Genomic DNA, 12,863 nt, shown 5'->3' with positions numbered 1-12,863 from the left:
CGTATTGTAATTACTAGTAACTCAGGTATAAAGCCATGCACCTGATCCACAGAAAGCTTCAGAATGAGTCATTCAGGTAATTATCCTGCCATTGACTTCATTTTCTGCAGGTAGACACGCCTTCACAGGATGATTGTATTCTCATCTATACTCGTAACCTAAATGTTATCAGTCAAATAACACATATATCTGCATGTGTTAAATTTGTATATGTATACATATATATGTTTGTTAAAAAATAGGTGAATATTTGTTATTTGGAGACATTTTGATAAAGGCCACTCTCACTGGAGTTAAGTGATATCTCATTGTAGTTTTGATTTGCATTTCCCGGATGATTAGAGATGATGAGCATTTTCTCATATGTTTGTTGGCCATTCTTCTGTCTTCTTTAGAAAAGTTTTTGTTCAAGTCCTTTGTCCACTTTTTAATAGGGTTATTTGATTTTTTTCTTGCTGATTTTCGTGAGTTCTAAGTATATTCTAGTTATCAGCCCTTTATCGGATACGTAGGATGCAAAAATTTTCTCCCATTCTGTAGGTTGTCTGTTTACTTTCATGACTATTTCTTTGGCTGTGCAGAAGCTTTGTAGTTTGATCATGTCCCATTTATTTATTTTTGTTGCTGCTGTGATTGTCTTTGGGGACTTCTTCATAAACTCTTTGCCTATGTCTAGGAGAGTTTTTCCAACATTTTCCTCTAGAATTCTAATAGTTTCATACCTTAGGTTTAAGTCTGTTATCCAGCCCGAGTTGATTTTTGTGAGAGGTGAAAGGTGTGGGTCCTGCTTTAGCCTTCTACAAGTGGCTATCCAGTTTTCCCAGCACTATTTATTGAAAAGGGATTCTTTTCCCCAGCGTATGTTTTTGTCTGCTTTGTCAAAGATTAGATGGCTATATGAGGATGGTTTTATATCAGGATTCTCAGATCTAGCTCATTGTGTTTTTATGATCATTTCCCTAATGACTTCTTATGTTGAACACCATTTCCTGTGTTTATTTCCCATCCTTACATACTTTAAAGGCCTTTTGTCCATTTTTAATTGCACTATCTATTTTTACTATTGAATTTGAGAATTTTTTTATACGGATAGTGGTACTGTCTTGAACACGTAGTTTGCACATATTTCCTATTAGTATGTAGCTGAACTTTTCATTCTCTTCACAGGGCCTTTCAAAACTAGAAGCTTTTAATTTTAATGAAGTCCATTGTATCAATTTGGTGCTTTTGGTGATAAATCTAAGAACCCTTTGCCTAACCTTAGATTCAGAAGATTTTCTATTTTTTTTTCCAAAAAGGAAATTAAAGAATACACTTCTAAATAATCCATGGGTCAAAGAGAAAGTCTCAAAGGAAATAAAAAGCACATTGAGCTGAATAAAAACAAAATATCAACCCTTGTGGAACACAAACAAGCAGTTAAAAATGGGACATTTCTAGCACTGAAAGCAAACATTAGAAAAGTGGAAAACTGTCAACCCTATAATCCAAGCTCTCAAATAAAAAATCAAGAAAAAGAAGGGTAAAATAAACTCAAAACAATCATTAGAAAGGAAATAATAAAAGTAATTTAGGAATAGATGACTATGAAAACAGAAACATAATAAACAGTATAGAAAAATTGGTGAAGCTAAAAGCTAATTGCTTGAAAAGATTGGTAAAACTGATAAATCTCTAACAATAATCACAAAGTCAAAAAGAAAGAAACAATTTATCAGTATAAAGAATGGAATTGGATATCATTGCAGACCCTGCAGACATCTTAAGGGTAATAATGGAATACTCTGATCAACTACATACAGAAATTTGACAAGAAGAAACCAAATCAGGACTGGACATGGGGTATGACATACAGAGATCAAATGCGTTATCAGCTAAGCTAGCAAGTGTTGTGAGTAGAGTAGGTTTGAAAATGGGAACTGAACCAAGAGTATATCTTTAGTCGCTATTGGTTTGAGAAACCTGATAGTCATTCAGGAGGCAGTGCCATGGAAGAAGTTGCATTTCCAGGTCTTAACTTCAAAAAAGAAGGCTGGGCTGGAGATATTAATTTCAGAATCTTGGTCAGGTTAGGAGAGTATGTCCATGAAAACTGGATTAAATGTTGCTACTGGATTGTATAAACTGAGCAATGAAATAACTAATGCATTTAATGACACAGGGGTCATTGGTATTCTAGAAAGCAATTTAATAGTTTAATAACATGTCTGACGATGTGTGGTGTGTAAGGTAGTACCCTATCCATATTGAGGGAGGCAGAATGAGCACATATGAAACAATGCATGTATGATACAAGTTCCAGAACTGGAAAATATCAGTATGATTTACAGATTTCAAAGAATATGAAATGAGCTAGACCTTGACATGAGTGAGAATTTAGAAAATTCTAAATTTATAAACTTGCAACTTATAAAACGAGCAACTAGGGCAACAGCATTAGCAAGGCATGAAGACAGAAAGCATTGTGTACATAGTTGAAACCTATGGACTTTGCCATCACAAACACTTGGATTATGTTATAGATCTTTCAGGGATGTAGTTAAGTAGAGGGTATACACTTTCTCTTAATCTCAGTTGCTTTTCTGAGCGTGCATATTAAACATATTAAATGTCTGGCATTATGCTTTAAATTTTAATGTTTAAACTCATAGACAGCAAAATATAATAAAATGGTAACTTAAATAATATTTAAATATTTATTAAACATTATAATGTTTTACATGTTGCTTATATCTCATAAAGTTAGTCAGATACACCCCTAATGGCCCTAGGTGCAAGGTGCCTTGTGTACATGCACCACAGTAGACTGGCAATAAGAACGATCTTTACCTGTGTGATATCCCTTATTTTCCACATTACAGTTAGTTCTTATGTCTGACTACCTATTATATGACAACCTCTCTGTGCCCCAGTTTCATTTTCTATAGAATGTCAAACTAATGTGACCTTACCTTACTTCAAACTGATCTTGTAAGAATTAAATGCTTTTATCAATGTAAAAGTCTTAGATCAGCATCCCCATTTCTTTTCCTAGGATGTGGACAATGATACTGAGCAAAAACTACCTTCAGACAGGACTCCCACCTCTGCATGGATCCTACAGACCTGTGCTTATGTGCTCACAGTGGTTACCAGGATGTCAGCTTAATACTCCTCCTCAACACACAGCAGGCTGCGACATTTTATTTTTTTGTTTGTTTGTTTTGTTTTGTTTTTTGTTTTTTTGAGACAGAGTCTCCCATTTTTGCCCAGGCTAGAGTGAGTGCCATGGCGTCAGCCTAGCTCACAGCAACCTCAATCTCCTGGGTTCAAGCAATCCTGCTGCCTCAGCCACCCAAGTTGCTGGGACTACAGGCATGCACCACCATGCCCGGCTAATTTTTTTCTATATATATTAGTTGGCCAATTAATTTCTTTCTATTTATAGTAGAGACGGGGTCCCGCTCTTGCTCAGGCTGGTTTTGAACTCCTGACCTCGAGCAATCCCCCTGCCTTGGCCTCCCAGAGTGCTAGGATTACAGGCATGAGGTACCGTGCCTGGCCCTACTGCAACAATTTGTATTGACTTTAAAAGACAAGTCTTCCAAAACCATTTCCTAAAACAGCCTACAGTTCTAACCAAAAGCAAAACAGGTTAAATAAAATATAAGGGTTTTCACTATTATTTTTATAAATTAGGAAAGTAAAGCATGGCCCATAAAAATATTTTATATGCGGTGATAAAATATTTAAAGTCAAAGGATCACTCCCAACCACAAGCACTAATGATGGATGAAATTAGCTTAATTTAATCATTACACAATTATACATACCTCAAAACATCACATTGTAGCCCATACATATATATAATTATTATTTGTCAATTAGGAATTAAGACAAAAACACTTTAGTGCATGTTCTTTAGAGGGTCATTTGAAGATAACATTGTATATGTAAAATCATTTATGTATTTTACTTTATATAAAAGCATAGGAAATGTGTTGCATGAAATTTTATTTTTATATTTCTTTTACAGATAGGGTCTCACTCTGTCACCCAGGCTAGAGTTCAGTGGCACACTCATAGCTCAATGGGCTCAAGCAATGCGCCTTCCTCAACCTCCTGAGCAGCTAGGACTATGGGCACTTGCCACCACACCCGTCTAATTATTTTCTCACTTTATTTATTTATTTTCTTTCTTTTTTGTTGTTGTTGTTTCTAGGGACAGGATCTTGCTGTGTTGACCAGGCTGGTAACAAACTCCTGGGCTCAGGTGATCCTCTCTCCTTGGCCTCTCAAAGTGCTAGGATTATAAGCCTGAGCCACTACACCAATTCTGTAATTCTAATCTAATATTTTCATGGGTATTATCTCACGAGAGAATTTATGAATTTCTTTCTTTTTAATTGGTGCACATAATACCATCATAATTCCTTTAACCAGCCTATTTTTGCTTGACATTTATCCTGTTTCTAACATGCTGCCACACATGATGCTGCTGCAATGAATATTACTTTACAGACATCTTTACTCACTGATTTTTTTAAATTTCAGAATATTATGGGAGTACAAACACATTGGTCACATAAATTGCCTTTGTACTGTCCCAGGCAAAGCTACAGGGTGCCCATTTTCTAGACAGCACATACCATACTCCTAAGGTGTGAATTTACCAATTTACCCATCCCCTCTTCTCCTCCCACCTCTTCCTTCCCGATAAATATTACTTCCGTATGTGCACATGAGTGTTGATCGATTTGTACCAATTTAAAGATGAATACTGTGATGTTTGTTTTCTCATTTTTGTGATATTTTAGTTAGAAGAATGGGCTCCGGCTCTATATAGGATAATATAAGAGGTATTAGTTCACTAATTTTTTAAATGGCTGAGTAGCTCTTAATACATGAGTTAGCACCTGCTGTGTACCTGACATTTTGCTAGTACTTTATACACATTTTCTCATTTAATCCTCACATCTGGCTAAAATGTGGCACATTTTATGGCTGTGAAAAAGCAAAATAATTAATTTGCTATAGACTCTACAGGGAGTATGTTATAGAGTCAGAATTAGAATCCAGGAAGTTCATTTTACAGCTCATGTGTGTATCTTGCATCTGAATTTCTTATGGAGCTAAACAATTTCTTGAATAAAATTTTAAATTGCAAGAATGTGATAGTTATGTGCCTAGCACATGCCCCAGGGCCGCCATTTTTAACAAGCATCAGGGTCCCCGTGTCCTCAGATTGTCTGTAATCTGAACATGTATCATCAATAGCCTGCATCTCTAATTAAGGGCTTAAAAGGATGATTATTGTCCATAAGTCTTCTAAATTCAGTTAGCTTTCCTTGAGAGATGCATGGAGATAGAGTTATCCATAGTAATAATTTTATAAGATGAAAATTACTATACCACTGTAGATAACAAAAGTAATGCTTTCTTAGAATGCTCTGGAGGGAGGGGGCTTAGTCCCTGAATAACCTTCCTGGATATGAACCCACTTCCCAGCAAATCATCAGCATCAAACTCAGCATGAATGCAGTTGCTCACAACCAAATATGTGTTTATATTCATAAATATGTTTACCCTCTAATTCATCTTGGCATTAAAGATGAAAGCCAGAATTTGAAGTATCATTACCTAATTAAAACAGATAGGGAAATACCACATAACTTCTTTCTCAAAAACAATTAGTAGAAAAATAAAGATGAATGGAAGTTGGAATGAGAGGAAAGCAGAAATACACATACTCTCTCTATATGCATATATATGTGTGTAATATATATACACATAGAGAGAGAGAGAGAGACAGAATTATATGAGAAAGGGGGAAACACATGATATCTCTAAATTATCCTAGATAGGAGTTATTTATGTTCCTCCTCTTCTGAAGATCACATCTCTGCAACATACACACTCTCATTTGCTGATCTTAATTACCTGGATAAAAGCCAAAAGGAAGACACTTAATTTCTGACAACTTGCCAAAAGAGATTAAAACAAATCATGCCAGAAATTGTTGATAGTTCAAGTCTCTCCATCCTGGGAGCACAATTTGTGCATACAGATAAAATGAACAAGTGAATTAATGACATATTTTAAATATAATAGAATTTTGCATGTATGTATGTGATATAATTATTTCAATAATTTCAAAACAGTAGTTCAAATTAACAGGGACATGTTTAATGCTCAAATAAAGTCTTAAGGCCACCTTCATGACACACTGGAATCTCAAAGTAAGTCAGGACCTGCACAGGAAACAAATCATCTAACCATTCAATGGGGAGTGATTTGATAGGACTAGGGTTTCTGATGATTCTAACAAAACATTAAAAACTGATGTGCCAAGTGTCCTAGGACTTCCATAGGGACCAACCTTTGTAGTTGGAGGAGGAACTTAAATTTCATCTCCATTGGACAAGTTGCCAAAAAAGATAACCAGCTGAGCTGTTTACAAAATCATTCATGGGACTGTGCCTGCCATTTGGCTGTATTTTGAGCTTAATTTGTAAGCAGTTTCCAATCCACTTTTGAGAAGAAATATCATTAATGAGTTGTTCTCCTTTGGGTAACAGATCTGGGCTATAACAAGGCAAAGTGCCATTTCAAAATGGCACAGAATTCCACAGTGTGCAGACTTACATCATTCCAACCACATCCCTTTGAGGCTGTGTCTCTGCTGACCAAGGAGCTCATCACAGTACCACAGAATTCCCATCACCCTGCAGTGATTGGGTTTTCCCAGGGGCAGAGCTCCATTGGAGCCAGGCCAAGCTGATGCACCATGAACAGAAATTCAGATCATGGTCTTACCCATTCAAAGATTTTCTGCACAGCTAAACTCTGATCTTCAGTAACCCATGATCCTGCTGCCTGATCACATAGATGAAGAGAAGGGACTATTACTCATTTTGTCCACCTAGAAATATCAGGACCTAGTTTTTCTGACATGTAGTCTGGTGCTCTCTTCACCTTGCAGACTATTATTAAAACTGTGCCACCTAACTGCAGGGTACCTGACGTTGCTAAGGACTAATAAGTGGATCTCAGCCAGAAAAATAAACACTAAATTTCTTCTCATTCCATGATACTCAAATAACATGATTCCAATTTAGAAATATTATACATAGGGTAAGTGGTTTAGCTGAGAAATATTTCCTTTGGTTTACCATGAAGTAATGATTCCCAATTTCTTTCCATATACCTTATAAACCATTTCCTAAAGCATTTTTCAAAGAGGATACCAGATTCAAGAACTAAATGTACAATTATATTTTTAATAGTGAAACTATTTTATGGATAAATTTTAGTATTTGCTGTTGTAAAATAACTGCATTTAATTGCCACTAATTATATTTAATCTAATAAATTGTTACATTTCTAAGATATAATCAAAAATATTTTATAAACTAAACCATAATTAAAAATTAATCTCAAGATATTCTATAGTGAAAATACCATAGACTATGGAGTAAGCACATTAGGGCTCAAGGATCATGTACATGTTCTATGATTCATTAATAGTTATTTAACCTTTAGATCCTCCATTTTTCTATAAAATGAGAACATTAGATATCAGTTTTATAAAGTTATAACCCTCTGAGGACATTTAAAAGTTTCACATAGGTTTAATACAATTAATTTTTGACAACATTTATTCAGTAGAAGAAACCCAATACATTTTTTAAAAATAAGATGTATCAAGTGTGTTCCAAGAGAGTATTGGCAAGATCTTGTTTCTAAATTATAATATTAATATATTCCACACTGTCCTAGATCCCAGTAGGCAATACTGCTTAAATATGCTGGCATATTACACAACTCTGTAATTAGAAGAGAAAAATATTTATTTGCTTCAAAAAAGAAGGGTTCTAATCTAAATGCTCCCTTTTTTTCTGATACCATTGATATATTTGAAAGAGCATCAGATTTGTATCTAGATGAATGCAGATTTGAACACTAGATCTGTTTCTGACAATGGGCTGGCTACTTAACTTTTTTGAATTTTGTTTTCTTCACCTGTAAAATTAAATAATTGTAATAGTACCTACCTTGCAAAAGTGTTGGGAGAGTAGAGTGAAAGGTGGGGAAAAGACTTTAAAGTAATGAAATATAAAATTGAAAAGATCATGATGGAAATACAAACTTCATATTAGATCATTTATTACCTGAAATTACATTCCTGTTTAATAGCATTCTGATAGCATTTTTTACATCTGCATTTCTTACTGTGTAGATGACCGGATTTAACATCGGAGTGACAAGAGTATAAAACACTGCTATGGCTTTATCCATGGGAAAGGTGGCTACTGGTCTCAGATACATGAAAATACAGGGCACAAAGAATAAAATCACAACTGTGATGTGGGAGCCACAGGTAGAAAGGGCCTTTTTCCTCCCCACAGAGCTGTGAGTCTTCAAGGAGCACAGGATGAGCACATAGGATACCAGCAATGTTACAAAGGTGATCACAGGGATTACCCCACCATTGGCAGCAACCAGGAGACCAACAAGGAAAGTATCAGTGCAGGCCAGTTGTATCAGGGGGAAAATGTCACACATGAAGTGATCCATGACGTTGGGGCCACAGAATGGGAGCCAGAAAGTAACTAAAATCTGCCCAATTGAGTGGAGAAAACCTACTGTCCAACACACTCCCACCAGGAGGCAGCACATGCGATGGCTCATCATGGTCACATAATGCAGAGGTCTACAGATGGCCACATAGCGGTCATAGGCCATGACCACAAGGAGGACAATCTCTGAAGCACCTAAGAAATGTTCAACAAAGAGCTGTGTCATGCAGCCATTGAAGGAGATGGTTTTTGTCTCAGAGAGCAAGTCGGCTAGCATTTTAGGGATTATGGAAGAGGAATAGCATGCATCTATCAAAGATAAGAAAGCCAGGAAGAAATACATTGGGGAGTTCAAAGTCTGGCTACAGATTATGGTCACCACAATGAGCAGGTTTCCCAAGACAGTGACAATGTAGATGATAAGTAACATCAAAACCAGAATTCTCTGCATTTGAGGATTTTGTGTCAGTCCCTTCAGAATGAATTCAGTCACATTCATTCTGATTTATTTTATTGCAATGCTGATGCCAGAATCAGAAGCGGTGAATTAACCTGTAAAAACAAAATTCTTAATGGAAAAGGCACTATGTATTTTGGGTTTTCAGATAAACCAGAGGCATTTTAATAACAGAAGCTGTTTTCTTTCATGGTGTGCCAGAAGAGAAGAAACATGCTTTTCTTTTTCTATTTTATAAAAAGATAGGAGAATAAATCTTTGAAGCTATTTAATTCAGCTTCTAATGAGGATTCTGAATTCTCGCTCGCTGGAGGACATCCAGGCAGAGAGAAGTGACCTGTAAAAAATCTGACTCCTTCTCAGCCAGTAAGAAATGTTACAAAACTCCTCCCTAAATATATTTTTAAAAACTCTTTTGCCACTCTTGGTTCTGCACACTATTGATATAGAAATTAATTCTAATTGACTCCCCTTGTTCTATTTAAATGCTGTTTAAATAAACTGCAGAAAAGAGGGCTGTGTCTGTCTTGTTCACCTTTTTATGCCCAGCACTTGGTTCAGTGTCTGACTCACAAAGGTATTCAATAAATATTGATTAAGTAAACAATAATTTGGAAGACTCCTCTTATTTCCTGTGTTTTCTCCTTTCCAGGTAACTCCAAAAGGGGGGGGTTCACAATCTTAGAAAACACTTGAATAAACTTTTGGAAAATAAACTCTATGTACTCCTTCCACTTCCTTGGATCTACTCTTGCTTTTTTCCACGTTGAGTGGCTGTTTTCCAAGGTTAGCTTTAACCAGCTGCCTTACCTCTGGCCAACAGGTGAATGCTAGTAATCAGGAAGAGAATAAAAGGATGACAGGGTATTTATTTGGTTGGTTCCCTCCTGTGGCTTGTCAGTGGCTTGGGTGCCTTTAATTAAGACTACAGCTCATTGGGGAGGATCTTTAGTGCTACAATTCCTTTTGGATTCCTGTAATCACCTTCTTCCTTTGCTCTCTCAGCCTACTTGTGGTAATGGTTGCCTACTGTTACTACCTGTTTCCCTGAAAATAAGACCTACCCATAAAATAAGCCCTAGCAGGATTTCTAAGCATTTAGGCAACATAAGCCATACCCCGAAAATAAGACCTAGTTATGGGCGTGGCAACACAGCGTATCTGCACAACCCAGGCGTTATGTTGCGGAGTGGTAAAGAAGATGAGCAGCCCTTCTCATCTGCCCCATGAGGGCTCTATTGCTGGACATGATAGATTGGGGCCAATGGTTCTAAAGGAAATAGAGTCCTAATAAATTCAGGATAGATTTTGGAGTTTGGAGAGCTATGATGATGTTCCAGAAGACAATGACTTAACTGTATTTGAATAAATGTAGATTGTTGTACCATACTTAAAAAAAAATAATAATAACACATCCCCTGAAAATAAGACCTAGGGTGTCTTCTTGAGGAAAAACAAATATAGGACTCTGTCTTATTTTGGGGGAAACACAGTAGTCTGGGATGCTTTATCATGCCTTAGTGGTTTTCTTTAAACCTAGCCATACCTTGAGAAGTAATCTTTATTAAACCCCCTTTAATCTTTCATTCTGAGTATGCTGTTTCTTGCCAGGACTCCAAAGGATGCAGAACATTTATATTTTTCCCTTGTAAATACAGTTGATCCTTGAACAACACCGGTTTGAGCTGTGTGGGTCCACTTCTTTGTGGATTTTCTTCTGCTTCTGCCACCTCTGACCAATTTCTCCTCTTCCTTCTCCTCTTTAGCCTACTCAACATGGAGACAATTAAGATGAAGACCTCTGGGTAATCCACTTTCACTTAATAAGTAATAATTATGATTTTCTTCCTCATGATTTTCTTAATAACATTTTCTTTTCTCTAGCTTACTTTATTTTAAGAATACAGTATATAATACGCATAGCATACAAAATATGTATTAATCAACTGTTTATAAGTAAGGCTTCCAATCAACAGTAGGCTATTAGTAGTTAAATTTTGGGGAAGTCAAAAGGCTTTTGTGAATTTTTAACTGGACGGGGCTCTCACCCATACCCCCTGGCTTTGTTTAAATGTCAATTGTAAATGGAAATCAATAATAATATAGATTTATCTTTTACATAAATTTATTTTATTTAAAATCATGTGTACTTCTTTTGATAGGTAATGGCTAAATATATTTAATTTTTGTCAGGAAAAAATATTGTGAAAGACTTTCAAGTTTTATATAAAACTCACTAGCTATCTTCAATCTTTATGTTGTCTATACCCTTCTCTTTGGGGCTATATGATTCTATGGAGTTTGCGCCGTTCATTGTCTTTGAGCTATTTTATAACTCTTTAAAAATTTTAAAGTCCATATATTCTCACCCTGTTGGTTATTGCATCATGTGCTTTTCTTTTTATTGTATTTGGGATTTTTTTCTAGTTAATCAACTTATAAACATCTGTTTTCAAACTTGCTTTGAAGTCAAATGGAAACAAAATATGCTATTAAAGAACATTCTTATTAACCTTATTCTACTCCTTATATTAGACTTAGCCAATATGAGTATTCTTGTCAATAAGGTGCATCCAAGCTGTTGAACAAATTATGTCATTTGGCCGTGGTGTATACACGTGTGTGTGTGCTGGGGTGATGGGAAGGGTTAACTAATATAATATAGTTTTAAGCTTTATTTAAAAATCAATTTATAAGTTCATTTCCAAATATTTATTGATTATGTACTATGTACCTGGCACTCTAGGAAGTAGAGATATAGCAGTGAAAAAAAGAAAAAACAGATAAAATCTCTATTTTCATGTTCTAGAAGGGAGAGCCAGTAGGTAATAAATTTAAAAAAAATGAATTACATAGTACGTCCGATTGTGATACCTGCCGTAAGAAAAATAAAGCAGAGTAAATGATATATGGAGGCCACAGAGAGAGATCATTTTCCATAAGGTAGACAGAGAAGGTTTCCCGAGAGGGATTACATAACCAGACCTGAAGGAATTGAGGAAGGAGCCAAGAAGATATCTAAGGAAAGACGTTCCAGGTAGAAATACAAGCAAGTGAAAAGTCCCTGAGGAGGAAGCATGGTTAGTACCAGTGGTCTGAGGATGCCAGTGTCGCTGGAGTGACACAGGCCAGGCTTGGCTGATGGTAGATCTTGTAAGACCTTTAGATCATTGTAAGGGCCATAACTATTCTAAGTGGCAAATAAGTTTTGTGCTTTGGAAGGTTTTGCATGTCAGCAGAATGACATGATCTGACTTAATTGTCCAGTGGATTATGGTGTCTTCTGTAAGGAGAACAGGCTATAGAGGAGCAAGAGTAGAAGCAAGGTGACAAGTTACAATGTTATTGTAACTATCCAGGTGAAAGTTGATAGTGGTTTGGACCAGAGCGGTAGTAGAGGAAGTGGATGCATTGTGGAAGTGGACCCCATAGCATTTTTTTTTCCTTTTTTATCTCAGCATATTACGGGGGTACAAATATTGAGGTTACATATATTGCTTTAGCCCCACCTGAGTTAGAGCTTTAAGCATGCCCATCCCATCGAATTTGCTGATGGCCTTGAAGTAAGGTATAAAAAGAGAAAAGAATAAAAAGTACTCCAAAGTTTTTGGACTATACAACCTAAAGATAATGTTGCCATTTTTGATAAAATTGTATGGTTAGAAGCCATAACTAACACAGCCAACATTTGCTTGGGTTGCACCACACATACTCAATTTTTATATCAACATTGAGTCAGACATAATTATTATCTTAATTTAACAGATGAAATAACTAAGAGTTAGTGTAAGGAAGTTGTTCACTGTTACTTAGTAGGCTGTAACTCCAGCCTCCCATTGGTATAAAGA

General features: G+C 36.0%; 1 pseudogene; it reads right to left on the bottom strand.

Annotated features, from left to right (window-relative positions):
- Positions 1-8,139: 8,139 nt before the first annotated feature.
- Positions 8,140-11,329, bottom strand: LOC105884102 (olfactory receptor 4C12-like; annotated as a pseudogene).
- Between the last annotated feature and the right edge of the window lie 1,534 nt (positions 11,330-12,863).

This window comes from Microcebus murinus, chromosome 4, assembly GCF_040939455.1.
Source record: "Microcebus murinus isolate Inina chromosome 4, M.murinus_Inina_mat1.0, whole genome shotgun sequence".
In the NCBI taxonomy this organism is placed as follows: Eukaryota; Metazoa; Chordata; class Mammalia; order Primates; family Cheirogaleidae; genus Microcebus; species Microcebus murinus.
Note: the sequence above shows the minus strand (reverse complement) of the source record. Positions and strands in the feature narration are given on the sequence as shown.